At 37.5% G+C, this 12338-nt stretch overlaps 1 long non-coding RNA gene across 1 annotated transcript in view; it reads right to left on the bottom strand.

Moving 5' to 3' along the window:
• LOC309633133 overlaps positions 1-10680 on the bottom strand; it is a 452881-nt gene extending 442201 nt beyond the window's left edge. Inside the window, exon 1 of the long non-coding RNA XR_014247332.1 lies at positions 8842-10680. This is a non-coding gene — a long non-coding RNA (uncharacterized lncRNA). The remainder of the gene's footprint in view (positions 1-8841) is intronic.
• Positions 10681-12338: the final 1658 nt, after the last annotated feature.

The following is a 12338-nucleotide window of genomic DNA, read 5'->3' on the forward strand; positions in this document are numbered from 1 at the left end:
TTAAAATTTGTTTTCTTAGAGTCAAATAAATTCATTTCCTGTGATCCCTTGAATTGCCAAGGGATCTGGGTTATTTACGCCTGTATTTTCTGACCTTTATTTTTTTTTAAATAAAAAATGGTAGGTTCAATTTTTTTCATACAATCAGCTTTTAGTTTTGCCTATTATATATTTTTTCTATTTTCTAGAGGGTTTTTTTTTTGCTGTTATCTTCATTTAAAAATTTTTTCTTTCTTTTTTCCTTTGGTTCATTTTGTTGTTTCTTTTCTGATTCTTGAATCAAACACTTCATACTTTATTTTCATTAATACTAGTTTTATTGATATTAATGTTTAAGTCAGTATATTCTTTTCTTTTTTTTGTTTTTCTCTTTCTGACTTACTTCACTTTATTATAGTTGATCTACAACGTTAGTTTCAGGTGTACAGCAAAGTGAATCAGTTATACATATACATATATCTACTTTTTTTTAGATTCTTTTCCCATATAGCTCATTACAGAGTACTGTGCTATATAATAGGTCCTTATTAGTTATCTATTTAATATATAGTAGTGTGTATATATCAGTCCCAATCTCCCAATTTATCCCACCCCCACTCCCCTGGTAGTCATAAGTTTGTTTTCTACATCTGTGTAAGTCAGTATATTCTTCTTGGGAACAATTGAGCTGTATCCCATGGGGTTTGGGTTTTTTGTTTTTCAAAAGCAATTTGTTTTTATTTTCTTAAGTTTTTTTTTTAAACATCTTTATTGGAGTATAATTGCTTTGATTCACTTTGTTATAAAGCAGAAACTAACACACCATCGTAAAGCAATTATACTCCCATGGAGTTTTTATTATCATTATTTTATAGCTGTTCCACAAATTTTGGTTTGTACTTCCTCCTTGAATGAAAAGTTGTTTAAGGTTTGTGGGGTTTTTAAAAATTTTCTAAAGGTAGGGCTGTTATCTTCTCTCTTTTTGTTATTTTCCCACTTTAGTATGTTACAATCACAGTGTCTATACTATTTCTACTTTTATAGTAAATCATAAAAATTACTTTGTGGCCAAAAATATGGGACCAACCCCATATTCTTTTATGCCAATCCCCGGGGCATTTGGGGAAAAAAATCATGCAGTCTCTAATTTTAAAGTGTTAGGTATATGTATTATTCCACTCAGGCTGTCATAACAAAATACCATAGACTGGGTGGCTTAAACAACAGAACTTAATTTTCTCGCAGTTCTGGAGCCTGGAAGGTGTGTTCTCTCTCTCATCTCCGTCTCTATCTCCATCTGTCTCTATCTCCAACATCTCTCTCCCTTGCTTCTCTTGATCATGCCCAATGTCTCTTGCAGGAAACTAAACTGATTTTGGTACCTTTCACAAATTATTTCACATTCTCTTTCATAGTTTCTCAGACAATGGAGTTTGTGTTTTTGTTTTTACTTCTCTTTGTTGCTTGCTTTTGTTTGGTTTCCTAGAAAAGATGGAGATTGCCATATCTATGTAGTGTTCATCCTAGAAATCTTCCACTAGAAATTATGCCATCTATAGTTAGGAGAGACCACGTAGATTACATAAACCAGTCGCTCAATTGATGCCTGAAGGCAGCCCTGCTTTACTCACTTCTGTAACTCTGGCACCATAGAAATGTGACAGCCTAGGGTACGACTGGGTTTTGTGCACCTGAAAGAGCCCCAGGTCAGGAATATATATAAGAGAGTTGGTGTTTAATCTTTAATCTCTGCCACTGTCCAAGGTAAAGCGAGACACTTTTCTGCATGGGCCTCCAATTCTCCACCTGAACTGGGTGAAATGATCACATTTAACCCTCCTCTTTTGAAAGGTCAGCAGTTTCCATAAATATTTGGATAAATTTATGACTACATCAGATTTCAGGATTTAATATTCTATACCACAAAGATTAAATTATATACTTTATAATGTATAAAGTATACATTATAAATTACATTATAAAGTATATATAAATTATATACTTTATTTATGATTTTGATTAAATCATCAAAAATAAATGATTTGTACTGAGTCAAAGTTCTGAAAGAGTCCTCAGCCACAACACCCCCCTCCCTTCATTATATCTCTTATTAGGCCCAAACTTTTTAATTTCGCTTTTCCAGCAAACATAATTGAAAGTATGGGAGATGTTTTCCCTTTTTGTGACACTTGGCATTTTAATTATTAAATGCTCTTCCAAGTTAAATTTTGAGTGCACAAGCCATGCCTAATAATTTAATTTGGAAAACAAATTATATGTAATTTCCCTGACAATCTGAAATCCATAAACCACTAAAAGAGGGCCAAGTCATTGAGCTGCATGATAATAACGTTGATAATAAAATAATTATATTTTACATTGGAAATGTCTAAAAATTCACAGTAACTCTTTATATCTCTTTCTGCTTACTGACATTAGGAAAATGGAACAAGTTTGCTTCACTTAAAAAAAAGCATTGAAATTTTTTTAGTGATTAAATCCCACTGAAGAACTGAAGATTCTTAGATAAAATCTGCAAAAAGAATTGCCTTTATTAATAAAACTGCCAAAGACAAGACAGTTGTAAATCTCTAAGTCAGCAGTCCCCAACCTTTTTGGCACCAGGGACCAGTTTCGTGGAAGACAAGTTTTCCACAGACCGGGGTGGAGGTGGGGGGTAGTTCAGGCGTTAATGCGAGTGATGAGGAGCCACAGACGAAGCTTCACTCGCTCGCCTGACGCTCATCTCCTGCTGTGCGGCCCGGTTCCTAACAGGTACCAGTCCGCAGCCCCCGGGTTGGGGACCCCTGCTCTAAGTCAAAATGTGCCTCTCCCAATGCAACCTAGAGATCTGGGGAGGTGGTTGAAGTCCAGTCACCAGGGGACAATTTAATAAGTATCCAGGACTTGGACATTAGTTACTATGTCCTGCTCATACCACCCAGCTTACTTGGGCATTAGTTACTATGTCCTGCTAATACCCAGTTTACATTTCGTTACCAATTTATTGGCCTCAAATATGACTTGTTAGGAAATAAAAGATTGTTTACTTTTGTTTTTGATAAATAAAATGCTACCTTTAATTCTCACTTATAAAAATAGGTCTTGTGTTAAACTTTAAAATGAAAACATACTTGATAAGTATTCTTATCATGACTAAACAACCTAGCCTAAAATCAGAAATGCAGATTTTCACAGCTTGCTTCGCCTACTGTTCATTTTACAAACTCAAGTTAAGTTAATCTGTTTGACTGATTTGCTTGACAAAGCAGGTGTGTAACATAAACTACTGTGTCAGAGTTCCTCAACATTGTTTCTAGTGCTTTCAAGGTGTATGGCCTGGTTGTGTTGCCCCAAAATTCATATGTTGATAGCTTGACCCCCAATGTGATGTTATTAGGAGATGGGGCCCTTTGGAGGTTATTAGGTCCTGAGGATGAGGCACTCCTGGAGTGCTTTTATGCCTTTATAAAAGAGACCCCAAAGAGTTCCCTTGTTCTTTTCTGCCATGTGAGGACACAGCAAGAAGACAGCTGTCCATAAACCAGGAAGCCACCTCTCAACAGACACTAACTCCGTCGGCACAATGATTTTGGACTTCCCAGCCTCCAGAACTGTGAGAAATAAATGTTTGTTGTTCAAGCTACCCAGTATATGGTATTTTTGTTATAGCAGCCCGAACGGACTAAGACACAAGCTAAATATAATTATCCCATTTTACAGATGTGGGATTCAATAACCAAAGAGGCGAAGCAGGAGATAGGAGTAATGGAGTGCAGATTTTTCTCTAGATCTACCTGACTTGACCCCAAGCCCCTGATATTCCACCCACCTTCGTATGCACACATTTAAGTATTCCCCTAGGAGAGCTGGGAAACACTATGTCACACACTGCAGTGCCACCATCGGAATTCCACAATTAATACTCAGTTGGAAAGAGGACCTGGTGAATCACACACGTTTCTGCCAGAAGTGATAGATGCGGCTTCCTCTCGCATTTTAGTCAATAAAACAAGTCACATTATCACACTTAACTACCATGTGTTCAGAAAGAGGAGAGATGGAAATACTTGGTAGGCAGCACTGATGAGTGTGGCATTTAGTCTGGAGGTGGTATCTGTGGTTTATAAGGCTGATGAAATCAGCTCGCACTTAATGTTGAAGGACTTTGAACTCCGTGTTCTAGGACATCCAGAACCACTGAAGGTTTTGAGCAAGAACCTGACATGATAATGGATTAAGCAGCAATCTGAATTCACTTAACAGATATGCGCTGCCAGACTCCGAGACCTGCTCCTCAATTATTGGTCCAAACCAACCCAGGCTATGCTTTTTCTCACTCACCAAAGCAGAACCTGGGGCATGCTTCCTCAGGCCAGCTTCTCCCTCCTAAGAACCACAGAACGATATGATCTTTTTAACACTAAAAGGAGAAACTATTATCTGGCACAAGGTGAAGAGTCCTGCTGACACCACTTCAGGTGAATTGCAGTTGTGTGTGGCAGGAAGGTGATCAAAGACTCTCAAGGGAGAGCAGCCTGCCCCCAGGAACAGGCACAATCATACAGCTGTGTAATTGAACTTGTTCCTTTCATGTAGTGGCAAAACCTTAGAAGCTCCCTCTCTGAAAAAGAAAATGCATACAAACATGCACAGAGACGCAAAGATGTAAGCCTGTACTATGGCTTATCTTGTTATTATAGGGACAAATTCCAAGCTTTATGCTCACCACAGCAGAAGGCAGCTGTGCCCATTTCCTCGAGTCCACACAATTTGTGGCCCTGTTGCTATCACTTTATGTACTTTAAGACTGACATTATTTACAAACTCCCTCTACATATGGTTCTTTTACAATGTCTAAGACAGAACCATGTAAAATTAGATATTTAATACTATGAGACAATGTATATATTTACATATGTATATGTATATATACATGTATATACATATATGACTATATATACGTGGCAAAGGATTTGTATACAGTATAAAAAACTATACAACTCAAAAAAGTTGTTAAATACAATAAAAATGGACAAAAGACTTACACACTCCTCAAAGGAAGATATGTGAATAGCCAATAAGTACATGAAAAATTCTCAGTATCATTAGTTATCAGGGAAATGTAAATTAAAACTACAAGATCTTATCATACCCACTAGAATAGATAAAATTAAAAAGACTAGCAGGACTTCCCTAGTGGTCCAGTGGTTAAGACTCCATGCTTCCAATGCAAGAGGTGTGGGTTCGATCCCTGGTCAGGGAACTAAGCTCCCACATGCCACGTGGCATGGCCAAAAAATTAAAATTAAAAAAATTAATTGTTGTCTAGGATGTGGGAAAAAGAATGTTCCACCTGCTTCATTCAAGATAGCCCAAAACTGGAAAACAATCCAAATGCAAATGATGATATACTTACACAATGGAAAACTACTTAGCAATGTAAAAGAACAAACAATTGCTTCTTCAAATGATGTGCTTGAATGTGAAAAGCATTATGCTAAAAGAAAGAAGTTGAACACAAAAGTTCATACTGTATGATTCCATTTATATAAAGTCCTAAAATAGGCAAAGTTAATCTATGGCAATAGAACTTTCAGCTCTGACCTATGGGTGGATGGAGCAAGTATTGACTGGAGAGGATAAAAAGGAATTTTCTAAGGTAATGGAAATGTTCAACATCTTGAATAGTGTATCAGTAATGCAGGAAATATGCATTTATCAAAATTCATTGCACTCTGCATTTGATATCTGTGCATTTCACTATGTTATTTATACCTCAATATTAAAAATAGGTGTTTAATAACCTGATCTAAATAATGACAGCTGGGATTTCTTAGAAAAGCATTAACCCTGATACATCTGTCATACTTAGCCCTGTCTATTTTGGAAATTTCCAACATACAGCATGATAAAATATAGGAATCACAAAATCGGAAGTCTGCAGTAGAAAATGGCCAACATAAATCAATGAAATGGTCTGGATATAACAGTAAGGAGTGGGCCCATGGTGAAGTGCAGAGAGAATACCACATTTTAGAAGCCTTCAGATACGGCTCTGGCCAATATTTGCTTCTGGGAGTTGCTGACGCAGAGTTGCCAGATTTCCTGGTTTTTCAAAAGAAATCAGAAATCTATATATTTATGTGAAATATATTAATATTTATATTTTGACAATTAATTTAAAAACACCAAGCAAGCCAAACATTATGTTTGCTATAAATTTTAAATAACATAAATAACACTAGTTTTCTCAGCCCTACCTAGACTCCAGCTATCTCACTACAGCATTGCTTTCTAAGATCAAAGGAACAGAGAGGAACCAAGATGGCGGAGTAGAAGGACGTGCTCTCACTCCCTCTTGCGAGAACACCAGAATCACAACTAGCTGCTGGACAATCATCAACAGGAAGACACTGGAACTCACCAAAAAAGATACCCCACATCCAAAGACAAAGGAGAAGCCACAACGAGACGGTAGGAGGGGCGCAATCACGGTATAATCAAATCCCATAACTGCTGGGTGGGTGACTCACAGACTGGAGAACACTTAAACCACAGAAGTCCACCCACTGGAGAGAAGGTTCTGAGCCCCACATCAGGCTTCCCAACCTGGGGGTCCGGCAACAGGAGGAGGAATTCCTAGAGAATCAGACTTTGAAGCCTAGTGGGAATTGATTGCAGTACTTCTACAGGACTGGGGGAAACAGAGACTCCACTCTTGGAGGGCACACACAAAGTAGTGTGCGCATCGGGACCCAGGGGAAGGAGCAGTGACACCAGGGGAGACTGAACCAGACCTACCTTCTGGTATTGGAGGGTCTCCTGCAGAGGCGGGGGGGTGGGGGCTGTGGCTCACTGTGGGGACAAGGACACTGGCAGCGGAGGTTCTGGGAAGTGCTCCTTGGCGTGAGCCCTCCCAGAGTCTGTCACTGGCCCCACCAAAGAGCCCAGGTAGGCTCCAGAGTTGGGTTGCCTCAGGCCAAACAACCAACAGGGAGAGAACCCAGCCCCACCCATCAACAGTCAAGTGGATTAAGGTTTTACTGAGCTCTGCCCACCAGAGCAACAGTCAGCTCTACCCACCACCAGTCCCTCCCATCAAGCCTCTAAGATAGCCTCATCCACCAGAGGGCAGACAGCAGAAGCAAGAAGAACTACAATCCTGCAGCCTGTGGAACAAAAACCACATTCACAGAAAAATAGACAAGATGAAAAGACAGAGGGCTATGTACCAGATGAAGGAACAAGATAAAACCCCAGAAAAACAACTAAATGAAGTGGAGATAGGCAAACTTCCAGAAAAAGAATTCAGAATAATGATAGTGAAGATGATCCAGTACCTCGGAAAAAGAATGGAGGCAAAGATCGAGAAGATGCAAGAAATATTTAACAAAGACCTAGAAGAATTAAAGAACAAACAAACAGAGATGAACAATGCAATAACTGAAATGATAACTACATTAGAAGGAATCAATAGCAGAATAACTGAGGCAGAAGAACGGATAAGTGACCTGGAAGACAGAATGGTGGAATTCACTGCTGCAGAACAGAATAAAGAAAAAAGAATGAAAAGAAATGAAGACAGCATAAGAGACTTCTGGGACAACATTAAACACAACAACATTTGCATTATAGGGGTCCCAGAAGGAGAAGAGAGAGAGAAAGGACCAGAGAAAATACTTGAAGAGGTTATAGTCAAAAACTTCCCTAACATGGGAAAGTAAATAGCCACCCAAGTCCAGGAAGCACAGTGAGTCCCATACAGGATAAACCCAAGGAGAAACACGCCGAGACACATAGTAATCAAATTGGCAAAAATAAAAGACAAAAGAAAAATTATTGAAAGCAGCAAGGGAAAAACAAAAAATAACATACAAGGGAACTCCCATGAAGTTAATAGCTGATTTCTCGGCAGAAACTCTACAAGTCAGAAGGGAGTGGCATGATATACTTATAGTGATGAAAGGGAAGAACCTACAACCAAGATTACTCTACCCAGCAAGGATCTCATTCAGATTCGATGGAGAAATCAAAAGCTTTACAGACAAGCAAAAGCTAAGAGGATTCAGCACCACCAAACCAGCTCTACAACAGATGCTAAGGGAACTTCTCTAAGTGGGAAACACAAGAGAAGAAAAGGACCTAAAAAACAAACCCAAAACAATTAAGAAAATGGTTATAGGAACATACATATTGATAATTACCTTAAACATGAATGGATTAAATGCTCCAACCAAAAGACACAGGCTTGCTGAATGGATACAAAAACAAGACCCATCTATATGCTGTCTACAAGAGACCCACTTCAGACCTAGGGACACATACAGACTGAAAGTGAGGGGATGGAAAAAGATATTCCATGCAAATGGAAACCAAAAGAAAGCTGGAGTAGCAATACTCATATCAGATAAAATAGACTTTAAAATAATGAATGTTACAAGAGACAAGGAAGGACACTACATAATGACCAAGGGATCAATTCAAGAAGATATAACAATTATAAATATATATGCACCCAACACAGGAACACCTCAATACATAAGGCAACTGCTAACAGCTATAAAAGAGGAAATTGACAGTAACACAATAATAGTGGGGGACTTTAACACCTCACTTACACCAATGGACACATCATCCAAAATGAAAATAAATAAGGAAACAGAAGCTTTAAATGACACAATAGACCAGATAGACTTAATTGATATTTATAGGACATTCCATCCAAATACACCAGATTACACTTTCTCCTCAAGTGCACAAGGAACATTCTCCAGGATAGATCACATCTTGGGTCACAAATCAAGCCTCAGTAAATTTAAGAAAATTGAAATCATATCAAGCATCTTTTCTGAGCACAACGCTATGAGATTAGAAATCAATTACAGGGGAAAAAACCGTAAAAAACACAAACACATGGAGGCTAAACAATACGTTACTAAATAACCAAGAGATCACTGAAGAAATCAAAGAGGAAATCAAAAAATACCTAGAGACAAATGACAATGAAAACACGAGGATCCAAAAGCTATGGGATGCAGCAAAAGCAGTTCTAAGAGGGAAGTTTATAGCTATACAAGCCTACCTCAAGAAACAAGAAAAATCTCAAGTAAACAATCTAACCTTACACCTAAAGGAACTAGAGAAAGAAGAACAAACAAAACCCAAAGTTGACAGAAGGAAAGAAATCATAAAGATCAGAGCAGAAATAAATGAAATAGAAACAAAGAAAACAATAGCAAAGATCAATAATACTAAAAGCTGGTTCTTTGAGAAGATAAACAAAATTGACAAACCATTAGCCAGACTCATCAAGAAAAAGAGGGAGAGGACTCAGATCAATAAAATTAGAAATGAAAAAGAAGAAGTTACAACAGACACCGCAGAAATACAAAGCATCCTAAGAGACCACTACAAGCAACTCTATGCCAATAAAATGGACAACCTGGAAGAAATGGACAAATTCTTAGAAAGGTATAAACTTCCAAGACTAAACCAGGAAGAAACAGAAAATATGAACAGACCAATCACAAGTAATGAAATTGAAACTGATTAAAAATCTTCCAACAAACAAAAGTCCAGGACCAGATGGCTTCACAGGTGAATTCGATCAAACATTTAGAGAAGAGCTAAGAAGAGCTGACACCCATCCTTCTCAAACTCTTCCAAAAGACTGCAGAGGAAGGAACACTCCCAAACTCATTCTATGAGGCCACCATCACCCTAATACCAAAACCAGTCAAAGATACTACAAAAAAGAAAATTACAGACCAATATCACTGATGAATATAGATGCAAAAATCCTCAACAAAATACTAGCAAACAGAATCCAACAATACATTAAAAGGATCATACACCATGATCAAGTGGGATTTATCCAAGGGATGCAAGGATTCTTCAATATACGCAAATCAATCAATGTGATACACCATATTAACAAACTGAAGAATAAAAACCATATGATCATCTCAATAGGTGCAGGAAAAGCTTTTGACAAAATTCAACACTCACTTATGATAAAAACTCTCCAGAAAGTGGGCATAGAGGGAACCTACCTCAACACAATAAAGGGCATATATGACAAACGCACAGCAAACATCATTCTCAATGGTGAAAAACTGAAAGTATTTCCTCTAAGATCAGGAATGAGACAAGGATGTCCACTCTCACCACTATTATTCAAAATAGTTTTGGAAGTTCTAGCCATGGCAATCAGAGAAGAAAAAGAAATAAAAGAAATACAAATTGGAAAAGAAGAAGGAAAACTGTCACTGTTTGCAGATGACATGACACTATACATAGAGAATCCTAAAAATGCCACCAGAAGACTACTAGAGCTAATCAAGGAATTTGGTAAAGTTGCAGGATACAAAATTAATGCACAGAAATCTCTTGCATTCCTATACACTAATGATGAAAAATCTGAAAGAGAAATTAAGGAAACACTCTCACTTACTATTGCAACAAAAAGAATAAAATACCTAGGAATAAACCTACCTAGGGAGACAAAAGACCTGTATGCAGAAAACTATAAGACACTGATGAAACAAATTAAAGATGATACCAACAGATGGAGAGATATACAATGTTCTTGGATTGGAAGAATCAACATTGTGAAAATGAGTATACTACCCAAAGCAATCTACAGATTCAATGCAATCCCTATCAAATTACCAATGGCATTTTTTACGGAGCTAGAACAAATCACCTGAAAATTTGTATGGAGACACAAAAGACCCCAAATAGCCAAAGCAGTCTTGAGGGAAAAAAACGGAGCTGGAGGAATCAGACTCCCTGACTTCAGACTATACTACAAAGCTACAGTAATCAAGACAATATGGTACTGGCACAAAAACAGAAACATAGATCAATGGAACAGGATAGAAAGCCCAGAGATAAACCCACGCACCTATGGTCAACTAATCTATGACAAAGGAGGCAAAGATATACAATGGAGAAAAGACAGTCTCTTCAATAAGTGGTGCTGGGAAAACTGGACAGCTACATGTAAGAGAATGAAATTAGAACATTCCCTAACACCATATACAAAAATAAACTCAAAATGGATTTCACACCTAAATATAAGACTGGACACTATAAAACTCTTAGAGGAAAACATAGGAAGAACACTCTTTGACATAAATCACAGCAAGATCTTTTTTGATCCACCTCCTACAGTAATGGAAATAAAGACAAAAATAAACAAATGGGAACTAATGAAACTTCAAAGCTTTTGCACAGCAAAGGAAACCATAAACAAGATGAAAAGACAGCCCTCAGAATAGGAGAAAATATTCACAAACGAATCAATGGACAAAGGATTAATCTCCAAAATATATAAACAGCTCATGCAACTCAATATTAAAGAAACAAACAACCCAATCCAAAAATGGGCAGAAGACCTAAATAGACATTTCTCCAAAGAAGACATATAGATGGCCAAGAAGCACATGAAAAGATGCTCAACATCACTAATTATTAGAGAAATGCAAATCAAAACTACAATGAGGTATCACCTCACACCAGTTAGAATGGGCATCATCAGAAAATCTACAAACAACAAATGCTGGAGAGGGTGTGGAGAAAAGGGAACCCTCTTGCACTGTTGGTGGGAATGTAAGTTGATACAGCCACTATGGAGAACAGTATGGAGGTTCCTTAAAAAACTAAAAATAGAATTACCATATGATCCAGCAATCCCACTACTAGGCATATACACAGAGAAAACCATAATTCAAAAAGACACATGCACCCCAAAGTTCACTGCAGCACTATTTACAATAGCCAGGTCATGGAAGCAACCTAAATGCCCATCGACAGACGAATGGATAAAGAAGTTGTGGTACATATATACAATGGAATATTCCTCAGCCATAAAAAGGAACGAAATTGAGTCATTTGTTGAGACATGGATGGATCTAGAGACTGTCATACAGAGTGAAGTAAGTCAGAAAGAGAAAAACAAATATCGTATATTAATGGATGTATGTGGAACCTAGAAAAATGGTACAGATGAACTGGTTTGCAGGGAAGAAGTTGAGACACAGATGTAGAGAACAAATGTATGGACACCAAGGGGGGAAAACCACGGTGGGGTGGGGATGGTGGTGTGCTGAATTGGGCGACTGGGATTGACATGTATACACTGATGTGTATAAAATTGATGACTAATAAGAACCTGCAGTATAAAACAAACAAACAAACAAACAAAAACAACTAATACTAAACTTTCTTTGGGTTATTTGTATGGAAATATGTTAATATAAATGTTTCAGACATTACATGAAATTTCTAAAAATCTTATATGTTCTGGTATAATGTTATAAGTCATAATTCTAGTTATTACTTTAAAATGTATA

This window comes from Balaenoptera borealis (assembly GCF_965194805.1).
Source record: "Balaenoptera borealis genome assembly, chromosome: 8".
In the NCBI taxonomy this organism is placed as follows: domain Eukaryota; kingdom Metazoa; phylum Chordata; class Mammalia; order Artiodactyla; family Balaenopteridae; genus Balaenoptera; species Balaenoptera borealis.